Genomic DNA, 21035 nt, shown 5'->3' with positions numbered 1-21035 from the left:
TTTTAAACAGAGTATTCCAGCCCCTGCGCTTCCAGTTTCCCTTTAGATTTTGTTGAAATGTTGCATGTTCAGACAGCGACAGACTGACAGTTGTCATCGGGGAGAGAACGAGTGAAAGGCTCCGTTGGTACGGTGGCTTGCCGAAGGAGTGTCTATACTGGGAGGCGAGAGATCCAGAGAGAAGGCGAAAAAGGCTTTCATTTCAGTGTGGAGAGAATGATTTTATAACGTATGTCCCATAGGGACCTAGATTGGCCCTGTGGTCTGTTCCATAGTCACTTGAGGTCAAGACTACAGACCCATCGTGTCAGACTTTTGTGTGTGAGAGATTCATAGACATCTTCTCTTTTTACACTTAAATTCTGTAGATGCTCTGCCAAGCTTTCTTCGAAGTGTTGTTTTTCAAAGTCACAAACATTAACCAGCATATTTTGACTAGCAAGGGGAAAAGCTTTTCAGTGAACTTTACTGAGTAATGTCAACCCTTGCAAGACTCATTAACTGAGAGATGAAATAATGCTCTTTCTTTAAGAGTTAGTCCTTGTTCCCATGAATGTATGAAAAGGTTTCACTTTTCTCGTGCCTCAGTGTTCCACTCTCCCATTAAAACCTCACTTTAGACGTGTTCTTCATTGTTTACATAATATGTGCATAATTTATGTGTTTATAGAGTTGAAATCAGTGGAAAGTTTGCTTTATGTCTATAGGCTAATCCCTTCTGTCCTGTTAAGTAGGACATATTATACAGAGGAGTTTCTTGAAAAATAATTTTAAAAATCACCTGGACATGAATGTTTTCTTTCACTAAGGAAAGAAGGTCATAGGATAATTTACACTTTGGTTATTAGAAATGAACATGGCTTATAAATTGGAAAAACTGAATAAATAGTCAACTCTTGAATATGCAAGATTGTCGTATGGCACACTGGATTGTATAATGTATAATGGCATAATTCTTTCTGTTGTACATGGAAATAACACGTAAGGGTTTTTGATGCAGTGGGTTTATCAAGACAATTATGATTTCCTTAGTTGGTATTATAATATATGTGGTGATAATATGTTTGGTGTTTCATCTATCAGCCTGGAATGCCTACACTTTCCACATACACTATCTCAACTGGTACAAATGCAAATTACTCTTTAAAACTTATCTCATAATTCTACCTTTTCTATGAAGTCCTCCCTGGTGCTCCAGGTAAAATCACTCACTTCTTTTCCTTGAATTACATAGCACTTCGCTTTTTCCTCTGTTGGATCACATTTCATCTTCTTAAATTATTTTATTTACCTGTATCTCTCATCTCTAGACAGTAAGCAACCTGAGGAGAAGGATTAAACATTGTTCATCTTGCAAAACTTGAGAATTCTTAAGAGAGCTCATATTAGGAGCTGAAATGTATTTGCTGAATGTTTGATAGTAATTAACATTTGCAATCCATACAGGGTTTTAGTATAAACTGTTTTATTTTACTCCTAAAATTATACTCTGAGGAAGGCACTCATATCACTAGTTGGCAGATAAGGAAGGTGATACTCAGAGTTAAACAACTTTTCCTAATCAATAGTTTTCTCATGGTAGAGACAGGGATGGTGGTAAACCTTTAATAATTGGATCTCAAACAAAACAAGTGTGTATTTTACATACATTATTACATTATGATATTGTATAATACATTATATATAATGTGTTTAAAGAATGTGTAACACTCACTTGACTAATTATATATATATATACACATATGTATGTATATATGTGTATATATATATATATATATATATATAAAATGTTCTTTATTGTAAATTTTATATAGCCAGTTTAATGCTGGCAGTATTTTTTTGTTGAATTTGGTAAATGCTTCATTCTGTAGTTCTGACATGAATGCTGGATGATATTTTTATTTACTTTGAAGAGTAATAGGAAAGTGAAACAAGGAAGTCAGTATTGGAATTTCACTCCATCAGTGATGTGATGTTGGTTCACAACCTCAGAAACCTCTGGGGTGAAATTCAGAACTGGCCCCCATACACGGAAAGGAGGAGAGACTGAAGAAAGAAGCAGGCCACTCCAGACTGGTAGGTGGCAGATTTCATAAGCAAGGTAACTTACATATGAAGTTGCTGCAAGATGAGTAGATCGTTGCGCCTGCCTACTAGAATCTTAAAAGTTTAAACAGTCCTTCACTGGGTTCACTCATGTATATCATCTCGATGGTCTGAACAGCACACTGCTTTCTCAAGGCTGTGTCCTTGAAATGACTCCCACAGTGGGCAAGATGTATATTCCAGGACAGGGGAAGGAGTAAGGAGGCTTGGATAGTCCTGGTCCAGCTCGAGGGTCAACTGGCAGTCATGTCCTCTCAATGACCTCCTCCTTCAGCAGATTCTTTGCTGAGTTGGGTAATCATTTTCACATGCTGGAAAATTTCCTCAATTTTTTTGTGTGCTATTGACAGGATAATGACATGACACATTTTAGGTTTAATATGTGTTATTAGAAAACATTCTCCATGGCTTTCTGAAGCCTAGATCATCAACAGACCAGAGTTACACCCTGATTTTTAGCATTTGCCAATTTCTTTGGTGTAAATATTCCCACCTTGACCAGTTTGAAGTACACCGTTACATAGTATTTCTAGCACACAGATAAAATAGGCATAAATAACCTCAAAAGCATGGCGAAAGTAAAACACAGTAAAATAGGAAGGGATACGTTTTACATATTTAGTACCTCTGTTTTAATATTATTTACTTGAATTTAAGTTTATATTATTTAATTGTTAATAATGGCTCTATTTAACAACTGGCTCACAAAATCATAAAAATGTAACCGACTCTCTGAGCCAGTATAAGCCTACTCCAACATGCCACCGGGTAAAAAGATCTAGTCTTCTTTCCACTGAAACCAGCTGTCATTTTTTTCCCTTTCATGTTTTTTTTTTCCTGCTCCCACCAACTGTTGGAAGTTGGAGGTTATGAAGCAGTAAATAAGAGTGGGTGTTGAGAGAGGAATGGCATGTGGAGAACACATTTGCTGAAAAGAATCTACATGCTAATGACTAGGAGTAACTGTGCAGGTCATTAAAAGATTGCACATTAGCTCCTTCTAAAAGTTAAAGGAGCAAGGGAAAGTTTTTCTTATCTCATTCACATTTCCTCTAAGCCCTGCTCCAGAGTGAAACACCAGGTTGGGAATAAGAATTGGAGAGAACTCATTTACAGGCCAGTGTATTTGGGTGAGCTTTGCTTTGCAAAATCTCGGTCTTTCTACTTTCTTCTTTTTCTTGGTCATCTCCCATCATTACTTGTTCTCCATGCTTGTACCCCTAAGCAGATTTGTGCATTTGCCCCAGGTTTTACATTCCTGTTCTTAATTCTGCTAAATGAATTTAGAGAGAAATTGAAAAGCCCGAACGCACATCCATAGAAAAGTGTGCCGAGTCAGTCCTTTCTGAAAAAGCCATTCACCACTGTGTAACGGATTCATCAAGTCACCTAACAACTTTTAAATATATTTTTTGTGAGGATACTTTTCCTATTGCTCGTTTTCAAATAATGTGTATTCTATGATTGTGTATGTGTAATCTAGAAATAAAAAGGAACACCTGATCATAGGCTTTTAGTAAATTATTTTTAGTCACCACATTTGAAGAAGTCTTGATTGCATTTTTTAAAGTCTAAAATTGACTCCGCATGCCACAGAACCATCTGCTTATAGTGGCCCCACCGAAGTGTTGAACTTATTAGGTTGGCAGAGATTGTTCCCACAGAGCTTAAGACATTTTCTTGATATCACAAGAGGTGACTTGAAGACACATTCAACAGAATTTTTGTCCCTGGCTGTTGTATTACCAGAGGACACCTACTGCTCCTTGCATCACTTTATGGAAAGGTGACAGCCATATGCCTTTTAGGCCTAATAATCAGTGCAACAAAATTCAGAACTTTCACTTTACAGATCTGTAGTAACAGAAAACTTTAGAAGATTTATAGAAAACACACAGCTTTGATCACATTCATAGGCCATATGCTTTTATTTTAGAGAACATCCTCTCAAATTAAAGAAAACTAGTGTTGTTGTTGTTTTCCTCACAGTGAAAACCAAGTTAACTTTCTCTCTGTACCACATTCAAGCTGTCTTGTCACCACCTGCGACCCAGTAATGCTGAGGTAAAATGTGTTGAGAGGTGTCTGAATGATGATGGTGTCCTTGTGGTAACATGTTTTAAACTTAGTTTTGTGAAATGTAGCACTCATCTGGTCTACGTATTTGGCAGTGGATGCAGAGAGACATTTATTTTACTATGTAGATGTATTGATACTTTTGCTTTAACATGTTTTTCATTTTATCAGCTCTTTCTTTTCTCCTGTGAAATATAATTCTTAATCATTTAGTTTCCATTCCTTTTCTATATTGAAAAACTCTAGTTCATCTTATGAAACTGAGGAAAGTTTAGGGAAATAAAATAATGCCTAATAATGGACTGGAGTTATAACGTGGTTGCTGCTGAAATCCTTAAGATATTCTTTCTGCATTAACAATTTTTTTTTTTTTTTTTTTTACAGATCAAGATCCATTTATAGCTCTCTTGTTATCTTATTATTTAAGTATACATTCAGAGTATTGAATTTGCTTGGGAAATATTCTATTCTTATGGTCTTATTATAGGTTGAATTGTGTCCTCCCCCCGTCCCCATTTTTATTTTGAAGTCTTCTCCTCTGGTAATTTATCATCTGATCTTATTTGGAAAAAGGGTCATTGCAGATGTAATTAGTTAGATGAGGTCACATTGGAGTAGGGTGGGCCCCTAATCCGTATGACTGGGTCCTTATATAAGGAGGAAACTTGGACACAGATATGCACACGGGAAGAATGCCATATAACGAGGAGGGCAGAGGTTAAAGTGGTGGTTCTACAAGCCAAAGTTTGCCAGCCAACCACCAGAAGCTAGGATAGAAGTGTGGAACAGATTCTCTCTCCTGGCCCTCAGAAGGAAATAACCCTTCCAAAACCTCGATATTAATCTAGCCTCCAGAAGCGTGAGACCATATATTTTCTGCGATTTAAGCCACTCAGTTAGTGCTATTGTTTTATGACAGCCCTAGCCAACTAATACTGATCTTTTATTTTTTTATTTTCTTAGGACACTAATTCACATATTTCTTTGTGTTTATCTCTTTGTGTATGTGCTAATTCTTTTACTGGATTTTAAGTGCACAAAGGGCAAAGACTTTGATTTACTCACAGGATTTTCCATTCTACCCTACAAAGGGTAAGCACTCAGTAAATATTTGGAGAATAAATTAATGCATGAATGAATAACTAAACTTTATGGAATTTTTTAAATGTGCCATACATTGTTCTAGGTACTTTATATGTATGAAATCATATAGTTCTCACCACCACTCATTTTAGAGATTGAGAAATTAAGGCAAAGAGAGTTTGAGTAACATGCCCAGAACCATACAGCTGGAACCAGGGTTCAGATTCGAGTCTGTACTCTCTTTACTTTGTTCTGTGCTTCCTAGACTTGAAATAATCAACAACATTCAGCAAATATTCATCGAGTCCCTAAGCATGGGACACACCGGTGTGAATTATATCTGAGGGCTGAAGGGCTGTCAATGAATATGTAAACAAAGATTAATTAATCACAGATGTTGTTAAATGTCATTAAGGAGATGAAAAGTGTACTTCTTAGATGGGGTGGTCAGGATGACTTATCAGAATTTGGAAGCTGAGTCTGAAAGAATGACCAGGAGTTAGTCATACAAAGAGAGGGGAACCATTCTCAGTAGAGGAAACCCAATGGACAGAGTCTCCAGTTTTAAAATTGCATGGTATGTTCCTAGGTGTACAGGAGTCCGCTGTGGCTAGGGTGTGGTAGGAGAGAGGGCATGCTATGACACGGCATTGGCCACACGCTTTGACACCTGACTTTGTTTAAGGAGCAATGTGCGTCCATTGGAGCATTTTATTTTTTTCAAAGATTTTTTATTTATTTATTTGCCAGAGAGAGAGAGAGAGCACAAGCAGGGGTAGTGGGAGAGGGAGAAGCAGGCTCCCCACTGAGCAAGGAGCCCGACGTGGGACTCGATCCCAGGACCCTGGGATCATGACCCGAGCCGAAGGCAGATGCATAACCAAATGAGCCACCCAGGTGTCACCATTGGAGCATTTTAAACAGAGTCATGCCATCATCTGACTTACGTTTCAAAATACTCTCACTGCTGAGTAGAGAACAGATTAGAGGGAAACCAGAGGAGATGGGAGACAGGATGCTCTTCTGTTATTCTGAGCAAGAGATAATGCGAGTCAGGCGCATGTCATAACAGAACAGATGGGGAGAGGATGGACTTGAGACGTGATTTAGGAGGTAGGAAGCCCAGGACTTGCTGATCTACACATCTTTTATTTTTTTATTTTTTTATTTTTTTTAAAGATTTTGTTTATTTATTTGACAGAGAGAGACACAGCGAGAGAGGGAACACAAGCAGGGGGAGTGGGGGAGGGAGAAGCAGGCTTCCCGCGGAGCAGGAGCCCGATGCGGGGCTCGATGCGGGGCTCGATGCGGGGCTCGATCCCAGGACCCTGGGATCATGACCTGAGCCGAAGGCAGACGCTTAACAACTGAGCCACCCAGGCGCCCCTGATCTACACATCTTGTATAACAGAATATAACTGGTGTTTTTTATTGAAAGTGCGAGAACTGGGTGTTGTGGAGCAGGAGTGTTGTCTGGAGGCATAAAAGTTCTGTTTGAGACACTTTGGGATTCTGATACCTAAGGCCAAGTAGCTGTAACATTTGTGAGCTTGGCACTCAGAGGGTAAGACTGAACCGAATATTCAGAATTGAGGATCATGAGCAATATTGGTATTTAAAGCCCTGGATGAGATCACTCAAGAGAGGGAGCGTAAGGATAAATGAGAAAAGAACCAGAAAGGGGACTCAAAATTGTAAAACTGAGAAAATGGAAGTGAGCAAAGTGCACCAAAATGGAAATATTTGTATATACTTGTCTTACTTTATTCTTCATAAAATATCAATTACTATTGATTTTTTTTTTTGGAATTCTCCCCAATTTTAATCAAATCATTTTCATTCTGGTCACTTCCATGTCAGTTTTTGTTTGCCTAGTTTATTTGCTTGTTTGTTTTGTTTTGTTTTCCCCTAAGAGGATAATCCTTATCATAAGATTTTGAAAAATAAATTACTTTTTCCCCCAGAACTTCATTAGTGCTTTCTACTTAAAACAAACAAACAAACAAAAACTACTTTGTTCATCTTTTTCACAATTCTGTCACAAATTTTACAATGTATATTTTGGGTATCTAGGAAAAAGTTGAACAATTATCCTGATTACATAAGGAAGAATTTCAAATACTTTCAATATAAGAAATTTTGACTTAATATTACTTGAGATTTGGGTATTAGAGACAAAATGCACATTAATATAAACTTTGCCTAGTTTCTTTGTAACAGTTTGCATGAATGAGCAGAAAAAAGAACAGATCTATATGTGTGTATTTTGACTGTTTTCTTAAGCATTTCTTTTTTATCAGGTGAAGTATGTTTTGCTTAAAATAGCAGGATTCAATTGTTACTTAGTAACAATGACTTATTAAAGATAAAAACAAAAACCAGAACAGAAAACACAAAATTTGAGGGCTTTAAAAACAAGATGACAAACAAGTAGAAGAATGTCCCTTCCTTTCTCCTAAGGTCCCAGTGTCCAAATGAAACAATAATAGTGCTAGGAAGAAAAAAAAAGGAGCAAACATGACCAGCACAACTGAAGAGTCCAGGAAGATAGGAAGCAGAGTGTATTTGAGAGAGCAGAGCCTTAATCTAAGGTTGTGTGCTTTGTGCACTGTGTTGAGCTGTGTTTTGCTTGCTACAAGGGGAGCCTTGACATGGGGCTGCAGAACTGGGTGCCTTTTAGTTTGGCATTTTTAGAGTTAGCTGCCTAATGTCATTGTGGAGGTGATATGGAATAGGAGAATAAATATATTAATTGTTATGAAAGGAAAGCTGGTTAATGGGTAAGTTAGGACTTTTGGTAGTTTAGACAGCAATGAGAAGATGAAAAAGACAACACAAATGATTATTTTTTAATTGCTTATTTTGATTTTCTTATAATACTTCTTATGTTACACTTGAAGGTAATTTTAACGTTAAAAGGCGAGATTTTCAAACATCATTTTGGAGGTGTTCTGAATGTCAGTTTTAGGGAGACTATTTGGCAAATAGTTGATAACATTCGAGTAGACCTTCTTTCTTAGGTGCATCAAAAACTCATGCTTTTAATCCCCATTAACACTAATTGGTATTAATGTGTACGAATCTTCATGCATTTACAACAGAATATAACATTAGACTAAAAGATAACACTTTATCAATGATTAGTATTCAAAATGCCAGTTAAATGGTAGTATAAGCAAATGGCACATCGCACAAACTAATTTACATTTTTAATTTGGTACATTTTGCACACATACTAAAATAAAATAGGACGCAGGCCCTAAATCCCTTTGATAGAACATTTTTATCTTACGGTCTAGGTAGAGAACTAGAGAACAGATATTTTAAGATGGGCATAAACAATTCTTGTGAAAGCATTGCATCTTACTCCATGCCACAGGAAAGATGAAACTTTTGAATGAGTAGATGCCTGTTGTTTTTGCTGCTGGTTAGAGAATCCCCAGTCCCTTGATTTGGAGGAAAAGCATCTATTGAGAAAGAGATTGAAGGGTGAAGGCCAGTGGGCAACAGGGGTCAGAGGTACTGACCAGGGCTCTGATGATCAGAATCAGATGGTCCCTTGTTAAGGGAAGCAGGGCAAGATCATGGCAGTGTTAATGATCTTGTTCTTTTTTTTTTTCTAGGTTGTTTTTATTTTTCCTTCTCTGCATAGAGGACCATTCTTTAGAATGGTTTTCCTGATTAATTGTATTTCAGAATTATAAAGTAGAATTAAGTGTTGAGTTTCTTCTCTCCACCCCCTTCACGGGTACTTGCATTATGAATGCTTTCCTACGGATACCCAGTTTCTTTATTAACAAGGAGTATTGGAATAGGATTTTAGCTAGCAGATTCTCGTAAGAGATATGAGGTCGATGGATGTGATGATAAGTCGTAAATCTATTTCTGATGGTTTCTCTCAATTCCAGTAATTAGAGACATGGCTGTACTTTGCTATTGATTAATATGTAGTATGAGAAGTGCTTGCATGTGGGAAGCCCTAGGCGATAGAGGTTGATTGGTTAATCGGTTAATTAAGGTACAAAGAAGAATGCTCTACACTCAGGTTATGTTTCCTGTACTGGTAACTAGCTGTAACTGATCATAATTAAGATAACAGGAAATAGAAAATTCTCATTAATGGCAACTCTTTATCAGTTTGTATTTAAAATATAAATTCTTGATGAGGGAGCTCTTGCAAGTGATAGTTTATGAAAGGTAATGTATCTTAGATTTGTGGGGTGCTCAAGAAATTATCTAGAACTGTCTTTAGCACCATGGCAGGACTATGCATGACTCTTCAACGCTGAAGGCTCTCCTGTTGATTCTTAAATATCTCTGAGAATGGAAATCTTTACTGTTAGCAAAGTCATCCTTATGTTTTTTTTTCCTTAAAGATTTTATTTATTTATTTATTTTTGACAGACAGAGAGTACAAGCAGGGGAATCGGCAGGCAGAGAGGGAGAAGCAGGCTCCCCGCTGAGCAGGGAGCCCGAAGTGGGACTTGATCCCAGGACCCTGAGATCATGACCCGAGCTGAAGGCAGACGCTTGACCGACTGAGCCACCCAGGCGCCCCTATGTTTAAGTTGAATTTCTTGCGCTTTGATTTCTAGCTTCTCTTCTATACACATGCCTTTTATGTGGATGTAGAGCAGTGGGTGGAGGCAGTGAGGTCCTGGAGTTGGCTTGTACCAGCTGGGGGGAGTGCACTGTTGCATTTCTAGAAATTCTGCAAGCAGGTTGTTAAACCCAGGCTTTATTAAAAATTAATTGAGTGCATTTTAATTAAATTAAATAAAAAACTCTACCCTTCCTGATTATTTTACTGCATCGTACCATTATCTGTGCTGTCCATTGTGTCTGTATGGTAGACATTCTATAGAGCAGTGTGCTATTGAGCTTCTCTTTCTAACTCTGCATCTAGTGAGATCATGTTGGTAGCTAAAAATCTATTATGGTGGAAGTATTTACATCAAGAAAATACACAAACACCACAACTCAGGACCTCCCACCACTCCTCAGAGGCAGATATTAAACATTTACCAGTATGCTACCAGGCAGGGGCTTTCCTCGGAAGAAAGCCAATTTTCTTGTACAAGGAGGGACTGATTTATAAGCCCTTGATGTAACTAATTAATGCATGAATAGAAAGTATATTTCCTAACCTAAATGTTTTATTTATTGCTTTGAGTGCATCTGTAAAATTGTTTAAACATAATGGAGGAGTTTTTATTTTCAGAAGTTCCAATATTAATTCCTTTTATATAATAGCTTTCAGACTTCCCTGTACATTGTAGTTGATAACTGATTTGTGACTACATGATCCAGAATTGATAATGGTTCCTAAATTTCATTTCTAGGTGACCGACTACTCTCTGGAATCCCTCACTATGAGGGAAAGCCATTTCTGCCTAATGCCTGTTAATCGTCTCCCATGAGTGATGGAGGACTTACTCTAATGCCCAGCTTGGCCACCTGTCTACGTTATTGGTTCTAATTAGCTCCTTCCACAGGGATACCAACTAATCAATGGCAAAAAGATCAAAATACCTTCTTGATCACATCTGGTTCTTCCTGGCTTGGGATGGGCTTCAGTTTTTTCTGTTCTCCCCACACTGAAATCCTCAATAGTCATTCTTGAAGGAGGCTGTCGGAAGGAGGCTGTGGTTTATTTGAGAACACACTAAAAGATATTATTTATTTTTTATTTTATTTTTTTACTAAAAGCTATTTTTAAAAAAGTAAGAATTGTCACAAATTGGAACAAAATCCTATTGCACCTCGGTTGCCTTATTTCATTCTTTTAACAACTCCATAGGTAGATAATTAAAAATTCCCATTTCCAGATGAGCAAACTGAAACACGGAGAAATTAAGGAGTATATGAAATTGTTAAGATGTGGCTTAAACCATCAGAAATGCAGAAATGTGGGTAACAAAATTCTATGTGTGTTAACTTATGACTGGATTAAGAGAGTCGTTTTTTTCTGGGCTCAGGCCAAACCTGCTGGAAAGACTAATTACTTAAGCAATTTCTTTACATAAAATGTAATTTTTAAAATGTGATCCAGATGATTTAAGTAATAAGAGACACTGTAACTCTTTGAACCAGCTTTTATTTTCCTTCTGCTTCTGTTAGTAGAAGGTAGCTTCCTCATGATTGATAGCTATATTTGGAGTCCCTCAGGAGGCACCCCATTTTATCCTAAAACAAAAGAATGAAATGCAAGTGTTCTGCAGACCAGATATTCCACAATTTTTGCATGCTCTATTTTCTTCAACAGATAAACCACTTCTGAAACGCTTTCACTGTCCAGATATAACTTTCTAATACCATCGGGACATCTACTCACAAATATCCTTTCTCTCCGTGAGAGTTTAAGACTTTCTCTCTGATGGGAAACTTCTTCTTGGCCTTGGAGTGTATACGGTCAAAGATCTGAATGTTACAGCCACAGCATTGACTGAGAGTCTTAAATGCAGGGCCAATTAGAGAATCATTAGATGAAGTCTCTGAACAATTAGGAAGCCTGCGAAGATCCTCTAACCGTCTTTTCATCCAAACAGAGAGCTGTGGATGGAATTACAGATGCAGTCGTCCTCAGGGATCTGTCCTTCATACACATGGTTCTGTTGAAGCATTTCACAAGTAGGCGACGTAACGTTTTGTAACATTTCACAGACTACATCATGCAGAGGAGCACTGAGCATCTATTATTGATATGTTTGTTTGACTAGTCCTAAAGGATCTGTATACCTACTTTTTAACTCCCTTCTCCACTGATTATGTTTTTATTGGAGGGCAGAAGTTTTGGGGAGTTTAAAATATAAATAGTAGCTTGATTTTCTTTTAAGACAATACGAAGTACAGGGTATCGATTTTCTTCATGTATTTTTCGATGACAAACGCACTTGATAGCTGAAAAATATATGCATGGAGTCTAATTCAAGATGCTTTATTTTTGTCCCATTATATTGAGGAAATAATATGATTCTCGTATTTTAGAGGACCATATCAAAACTGATGAGATAATTATTTTTAAACATATTTTCAGACATCTGAACTTTATTATATTTTTAGTCATTCTAAAATTCGATTTGATTTTGAAATGTTGATTAATGGCCATTCTACCAAGGAAAGGTTTAAAATGCCCTTCGGGAACGGTAGTTAAAGCTCTTTTACAAAAAGAAATACAATTCTTTGGTCACTCTGTATTTTGCGTTATATTTAATTAAGAGGTAATCTGAAATTTAGATTTGGGTCAAGCAACACCTGCAATGCCTATGTGCTTCCCATGACTCAAAGCAAAAGGAAAAGCAATGGAGAACCCTTATGCCACAGGCATCAGAATTATGCTAATGGATGGTTTGCTGCTATGTAGCCATGATTTTCTCCAAGGTGCTCTGGAGCGCTGGAGGTTGACCTCATAGGGGCAATCACAATTAGTAGGATTAGCTCTGTAAGAACAACATTTAACGTGATATAACTTACCCCAAGATAGCAGCAGAGTCAGGTGACATTAGAAACAGATTGTCCAGATTGAACTAAATGTGAGTTAACTGATAGTGCAGTAAGTCATGGCAAATTTTATCAGCTTTATCTATGTAAGCCTAAGGAATAAAATCATTGAACATTTCTGGGCGTTTCTGATAATCAGACTTATTTTCTTCTATTACGTTCATGTATAGGGGAAATGGTGCTTTTGTGGGACTAAACTACATATTCATGTATAAAGTCCATCATATGCAACGAGAACAATTTGCAAGAAAGTCCTGGAGATAAAGATCTTAACAGTAATAAACTACAGACAAAAGATGAATGAGCATCGAATATTGGAATGCATAAAAATAAACATGATACGTAGCCATCCACTCTTGTCGGCATTTATCAGATATATTTAAAGAAAAGAATGTGATAGTTTCATGTTTTCATAGTGAAGTATTTCGAGAAATGTACAATTTTAAAGGGAATTGCTAATTTGGAAACCGTTCAGAAGGAAAAATGAAGGAATTCAGATTATTTAGCTTAATGGTGGATTGTTGGTATAATAAGATGCTGTCTCAGAACTTTGAAAGGAAAATATCCAACCCCCCGCCGTTTTCTTCATCCCTGGAATCATTGTCCTAGTGTGCATATTCTGACCCACCCTAGTTACTGAGCAGTGTTGACAGAGTCAGAGTAGTACAAATGTCAGCTTCAGCTCTTCAGTGGGTTGCCAGGAAGACTTTAACTCATATACTTCAACATCTATTTTTCTTAGAAGCAGAAAGAATGAAAGACAACGATATAGCAAGGTGACTTATCAGCGAAAGGCACCTCGCGTTGCTCCTTACCCACTTGGTTCCTGAGCTTTCTTGGTGGTTCCTAAGTCGGACAACTGATCCCACACTGTATTATTGGCCTGGGCCCTATCGATGTAATAAGATGCAATAACTTAGCACATATTTAGTTACATCCTTTGCCTGTGCTTCCTGCATCAGTCTCTGACCACCATGAAGATGCAGATGTGGAAGTTTATGTACCAACTGTCATTACAGACCACCCTCACTCTGCAAATCCCAGCTGCAGCTTGATCTGTTCTGCTATCCATTGTGATGATAAAATTACAACTCAACGGTGCCTGTACCCCTGCTCCTGTGACCACCGTCTGCTGGTGTCACCCCATGAATTCTCTCCTCAGTTGTATTTTTGTGGATGTGACACTCTTATGGAGATTTTCAGAGGCCACCTGGAACAGTGTTCTATGATCTGGCCTTTTCCACACATATGGCTGAGAGAGGAGCCATGTGACATTTTCCAGCACGGTCACTTCCTTGACGAAAGGGAAAAGTGACATCAGAAACTTGTACCTTATGGCAGCACATGGCAGATAAAAACAGATGCATGAAAGGTACCATTACAGAAAACGAGTTTGATGTTAATTTAGGTGTGTAAGTGATCAATTCTTAACTGTCTACTTCTCAAATCATTGTTTGAAATAACTACCTGGACTTTGAGAGTAAATGCACGTTTCTTTCTACTACTCCATTTGCTATAGGTGTGTGTGTGGGTGTGTGTGTGTGTATAAATCCACATCAGTGACTACTCTATAATTACTCTCTTCTGCAAAATGGCGGGCATGATCAAATTCTATAAATGCTTTTGTCTGAACAACATGTGTTGTGAAGCTGTGGAAGGAGGTTTTGAAAAATATCTCTACGAAGATTTGAAGAATAGAGTAGATCGAGGCTACTTGTATCTAAAAAGATAGACACAGCTTATATTACTTCCCTCAGTGTGAGAACCACAAGGGCTGATATCCAAAGGCAGGAGAAGATGGATGTCCCAACACAAGAGAGCAAATTCTCCCTTCTGCCCTTTTGCTTTATTTGGCCCTTAACAGACTTGCTGATGCTTACCAGCATTCCTGAGGGTGATTTACTTTACTGATTCAAATGCTACTGATTCAAATGCTAATCTTTTCCCAAAGAAAGGCACAAGTAGAAATAATGTGGATTTTCCCCCCAGTTTTGTTGAGAAATAATTGATACACATCACTCTATAAGTTTAAGGTATACAACACGATGGTTTGAGTCATATATATTGTGAAATGGTTATCACAATAGGTTCAGCTAACATCCATCCTATCATATAGATACAATAAAAAGAGAAAAAGAAAAAAATTTCCTTGTGATTAGAACTCTTAGGATATACTCTCTTAACAACTTTCTAGGATCATATAGCAGGGTTAGCTAAAGTCATCATGTTGTACCTTGCATCTCTAGTACTTACTTATAACTGGGGGAAATTTGTACCTTTTGGCTCACTTCCTCCAATCCCTGCTCTGGCCATCCCTCCTCCCCCCCCCCCCCCCCCCCCAGTAACTGATTTCTTTTTCCAGGAGATTTTTTTTTTAAAGATTCCACATGTAAGTGAGATCATACAATATTCTATGTCTGACTTATCTTACTTAGCATAATGCCTTCAAGGTCTATCCATGTTGTTGCAAATGGTAGAATTTCCTCATTTTTTATGGAATAATATTCATATATATATATCACAACTTCTTTATCCATTCATCCACCAGTGAACATTTAGGTTGTGTCCATGCCTTAGTTATTGTGAATATGCTGCTATGAACATGGGGGTGCAGATATCTTTTCCAGTTAGTGTTTTCATTTCCTTTGGATATATTCCCAGAAGTGGAATTGCTGGATGACATGATAATCTTTTTTTAACTTTTGAGGATCCTCCATACTGTTTTCTATAGTGGCTCTACCAATTTACAATCCCTCCAACAGTGCACAAGGGTTCCCTTTTCTTCATATCTATGCCAGCATTTGTTATCTCTTGTATTTTTGATGATGGCCATTCTAACATGTGTGAGATGCTATTTCATTGTGATTTTAATTTGCATTTCCCTAATGACTAGTGATGTTGAGCATCTTTTCATGTACTTTGGCCTCTTTCCTATATCGTCTTTGGAGAAATGTGTATTCAAGTCCTTTGTCCATTTTTAGTTGGATTATTTGGGTTTTTTGTTTATTTTTTGAGGGTTTTTTTCCATTGGGTTATATGTATACAACTTCATATATTTTGGATATTAATCCCTTATCAGCTATATGATTTACAGATATTTTTTTCACATTCCATTGGTTGTCTTTTCACTTTGCTAATTTTTTTTTTTGTTTTAGAAGCTTTTTAGTTTGATCACTCCCATTTATTTTTTATTTTGTTGCATGTGCTTTAGGTGTCCTATTTCCAAAATCATTACCAAGACTCATATCAAGGAACTTTATTTCTGTGTTTTCTTCTAGGAGTTTCATGGTTTCAGGTCTTATATTTAGGTCTTTAATCCATTTCCAGTTAATTTTTGTGAGTGGCATAAGATGGGGTCTGGTTTCATTTTTTTATATGTGAATATCCAATTATTGAAGAGGCTCTCTTTTCTCCATTGAGTATTTTGCCTCTCTTGTCAAATTTAGTTGACCATATATGCTTGGGTTTATGTCTATGCTCTTGATTCTGTCCCATTGACCTGATTGTTTTCATGCCAGTATCATACTGTTTTGATGACTGTAGCTTTATAGTATAGCATGAAATCAGAAAGTGATGCCTCTGGCTTTGTTTTTCTTTCTTAGGATTTCTTTGGGTATTCAGGGTCTTTTGTAGTTCCATATAAATTTTAGGAGTGTTTTTTTCTACTTCTGTAAAAAATGCTATTGGAATCTTCATAGGGATTACATAGAAACTATAGATGACTTTTGTAGTAGTAACATTGTAACAATATCAATTCTTTCAATCCATGAACACAGGATACCTTTCCATCTAATTGTGTCTTTTTCAATTTCTTTCATCAATTTTTTTTCAGAATACAGATTTTTAACCTCCTTCATTAAATTTATTCTCAAGTATTTTCTTGTTTTTGATGCTATTGTAAATGGGATTGATTTCTTTATTTCTTTTTCTGACAGTTTATTGTTAGTGTATAAAAATACTACTGATTTTTATATGTTAATTTTTTATCGTGCAACTTTACGGAATTCATTGATTAGATCTAATAGTTTTTTCATTGAGTCTTTGGGATTTTCTCTATGTAAAATCATACCAACTGCAAATAGAGATAATTTTACTTCTACCTTTTCAATTCTTATATCTTACTTCTTTTTCTTGCTTGTTTGCTCTAGCTAGGACTTCCAGTACTATGTTGAATAGGAGTGGTGAGAATGGGCAGCCTTTTCTTGTTCCTGATCTGAAATGGAAAGCTTTCAACTTTTTACCATTGAGTATGATGTTAGTTGTGGGCTTGTCATGTATGGGCTTTATTATATTAAGATATATTCCTTCTTTGACTAATTTTTTAAGAGTTTTAAAGATTTTATTTATTTATTTGAGAGAGAGAGTGAAAGAGAGAGAGAGCACAAGAGGGGGGAGCAGGAGAGGGAGAAGCAGACTCCCCGCTGAGCAGGGAGCCCGATGCGGGACTCGATCCCAGGACTCCAGGATCACGACCTGAGCCGAAGGCAGTCGCTTAACCAACTGAGCCACCCAGGCGCCCAATTTTTTAAGAGTTTTTATCATAAATGAATGTTGAATTTTGTCAAATGCTTTTTCTGCATCTATTGAAATGATCGTTGGATTCTTTCCCTTTATTCTATTAATGTGATTTATCACATTGATTGATTTGCATGTTTTGAAACATCCTTGCATCTCAGGGATAAATCCTATTTGATCATGGTGAATGATCCTTTTAATGTACTGTTAAATTTGTGTGCTAGTATTTTATTGAGAACTTTTGCATCTGTATTCATCACGGATATTAGCCTGTAGAGAAACAATGTTTCATCAATTATTTGGGCATCCCTTAGCCCCGTCAAGATGACACATAAAAATTAACATCATACAGCCATTATTGAGGCAGAAAGATAAAACAAGAATCTTTGGGGCGCCTGGGTGGCTCAGTCGTTAAGCATCTGCCGTCTGCTCAGGTCATTATCCCAGGGTCCTGGGATCGAGCCCCACATTGGGCTCCCTGCTCGGCAGGAAGCCTGCTTCTCCCTCTCCCACTCCCCCTGCTTGTGTTCCCTCTCTCACTGTCTCTCTCTGTCAAATAAATAAATAAAATCTTGAAAAAACAAAACAAAACAAGAATCTTCCAGTAAATGTTTATAGGCATTTTATAGGTACATTCCACTTGCAAAAGCAAACATTTTTGACATGTGTTTATTTTTAAAATTGTAAATTTTAATTATGTGATTTCACTTAAATATGATATAAAGCATATTTCACATTTTAATGATGTCATTGAGTCAGTTCCCTTCTTTTTTTATTAACACTTGAATTTTACACTCTAAATTAGAGTCTCTGGGAAGCTGCACATTGGTGAAACTTCTTTGGTTGCATTTTTTTCAGTACACATTTGCAGTATGTGGCATCAAAACTATAATTAGGTGGCTTTAGATTTGGAGGCACAAGGAAATTTGAAACAATTCCAAGCTTTTAATATTGCATACTGCCTTCCCAATCAGTTTGGCTTAAGATTTTAAGTATCAGAAAGTCTGTGGATTCAGATATGCAGTGTAATTCTTGCATTATCATGTATGACCACAGTGAAAATTAACAGCACCGTGGGGACATATTTCTTAGGATATTCTGTGCCCCACAAAACTGATTTTAATTGAGTTCTCCTTTACTTCAAAAGGAGCTCATTCTTTGTTTCCCTCTCTCCTCCCTCTCTTCTTTCTTCATCTGTTCTTCTTTCTCTTTGTCCTTTCTTCTGCCTTTCCTATCTTATATTTGTTTTCTACCTTCTATTAACTTTGTGTAGAAAAAAGGGAGTTTGAAAGGTTAATAATATATTTTATAATGTTATGTGTTATTCCTGAGTGCCAATTTACTTTTAGACATTGTTATTCCCATTTGATATACTTGTAGCACTTAAAATTAACTCATTTCTACCAACAAGATTCTTTGTGAGGCTTTTTAGAGCCTCATCTATGAAATCACAACACCAAATATGATTAGATAGATCTGAACCAAATTTCAGAAGGCATTACATTCATTCATTCTCCCAAGCATCTATTGATTTATTCATGACTTTATTCAGGTATAATTGCTGAGGGCTACCCATGTGCTCTGCACAGTGCCAGACACTGGCTGAATAGGGCACACATAGCTTTCCCCTCATGGAGTGGGCTGTATAATGATAAAACATAGTTTAGTTACAGTCAGTGTCTGAAGCACAGAGGATTATAACATGAGTAATTGGTATATGTCTGTTTTTGGCTAATGTTTGTAGTAAGATTGGGGTTATTATTAACATGACCTAAGAAAATGTTTGAAATAATTTTTAGTTACTGTTTTCCATACTTAATGTGTGACTGTCTATGAAAAGAATTAAAAATCAGGGGTGCCTGGCTGGCTTTTCAGAAGAGCATGCTAGTCTTGATCTCGGGGTTGTTAAGTTCGAGCCCCATGTTGGGTGTAGAGATTACTTAAATAAATAAAACTTTATAAAAAAAATCATCCTTATCCTGAAGAGTTTATAGTCTTGTGACTGGAGACAAGTAAATAGATAATGTCAGTGTAATGTGCTATGATACAGAACTAAACTCTGGGTCTGTGAGTAGGCATCCAACTGAGGTTAAGAGCAGGGCACTCAGGGAGGCTTTGGAAGGAAGTCATGCTGGAACAAGGTGTGGAGAATGGTGGCTCAGTGTCAACTAATTTAGATAAGATTAACTCATTGTATATGGTCATGAGGAAATAATTTATGCACAGTTATTGTGGACAAAGTAGAAGGTCAAGCCACATGGAACACTAGCAATAGCTAAAAGAAAGAGAAATATCAATAAGCAATAGAGTTTTCTAGTGCAAAAACAATCTACCGTATCTCCTCCACTAGAGGGAATAATAGGTGTGAACATTAAAAAAAAAATGCTGTTGCACCAATATGCTCCTTCACACATATGCTAAAACGTCCTGAGGGGAGTCTTAGTGCCTCTTGGCTCCTTGTAGGGGAGTGATAAGGGAATCCCAATCAAGGGGCCCTGGACTCCACTCTTGATCTTATTCTGTAGGACATAAAGGCTATGAACATTTTCAGCAGAGCAGTTAAGATTCTGTGTTTTTTTTTTAAGGATTTTATTTATTTATTTGACTGAGAGAGAGAGACAGCGAGAGAGGGAACACAAGCACGGGGAGTGGGAGAGGGAGAAGCAGACTCCCTGCTGAGCAGGGAACCCAATGTGGGACTTGATCCCAACATAACCTGAGCCGAAGGCAGACGCTTAACGACTAAGCCATGCAGGTGCCCAGGATTCTATGTTTTATAAAATACTGAAGTCTAACTAAGAATTAATTTGGGAAAGTGGTTCTACTACTGAAAAGACTCTTAAAGCCACTGGTTTAGAAAGTGTTAAGTGGTTGATATATTAAAATCTAGATTATTTATTTTTATTTATTAAAATTTAAAAAACTTCCTTATTAAAATTCTTACTAGGAAGTTTCAAGATTTAAAAAATTAAGATTTTTCTCTTCACGTGCATACCTTCTCATTAAATGATGGCAAGTTCATTTAGAAATATACACACATATGAAATAAAAATGATTATTTTATTTATTTTTTTTATTTTTTATTTTTTTAAAGATTTTATTTATTTATTTGACAGAGAGAGACACAGCGAAAGAGGGAACACAAGCAGAGGGAGTGGGAGAGGGAGAAGCAGGCTTCCCGCAGGGCAGGGAGCCCGATGCGGGGCTCGATCTCAGGACCCTGGGATCTTGACCTGAGCCGAAGGCAGACGCTTAACGACTGAGCCACCCAGGCGCCCCAAAAATGATTATTTTAAATACATATTATCAAAACTTCAGACATGTTCAAAGGGGAGCATAGCATGAAAGAGTTAATCTACACAGTGTGACTTTTAGGGAATTCTTGAGAATTGTAATACATATTCCATTGAAGAAATGAAGTAGGCTGCATCCATCACTGCCATTGTACAATAATTATATTTAAAGCAAACATTTTTACTACGTTGTATTATTTTCAAAAGTATAGTAACTGTGTTTTCTGAGTTATTACAGATAATAAATAGAACTTTCTTTTTGTGTTCCACAATTGAAATTTTGGCTTGTGTAGATTATTCAAAATTGTAGCAATAGAGCAAATGAATCAATTCGATTTTCTTGCACAGCATTTTTACTTACATGGAACCCATTTGTTTACTTTTTAATAGATTACTAAATCAGTGAGCTCTGGTGAAATTTCAATGGAATTTCAGTGTTTTTAGGTCAAATATTGGCAGATT

General features: G+C 36.9%; 1 protein-coding gene across 3 annotated transcripts in view; it reads left to right on the top strand.

The window, feature by feature from the left end:
• The window catches only part of LOC118533583 (sodium/potassium-transporting ATPase subunit beta-1-interacting protein 3), a 617142-nt gene that overhangs the window by 732 nt on the left and 595375 nt on the right, over window positions 1–21035 (top strand). The window lies entirely within an intron of this gene.

This window comes from Halichoerus grypus, chromosome 5 (genome assembly GCF_964656455.1).
Source record: "Halichoerus grypus chromosome 5, mHalGry1.hap1.1, whole genome shotgun sequence".
NCBI lineage: Eukaryota > Metazoa > Chordata > Mammalia > Carnivora > Phocidae > Halichoerus > Halichoerus grypus.
Note: the sequence above shows the minus strand (reverse complement) of the source record. Positions and strands in the feature narration are given on the sequence as shown.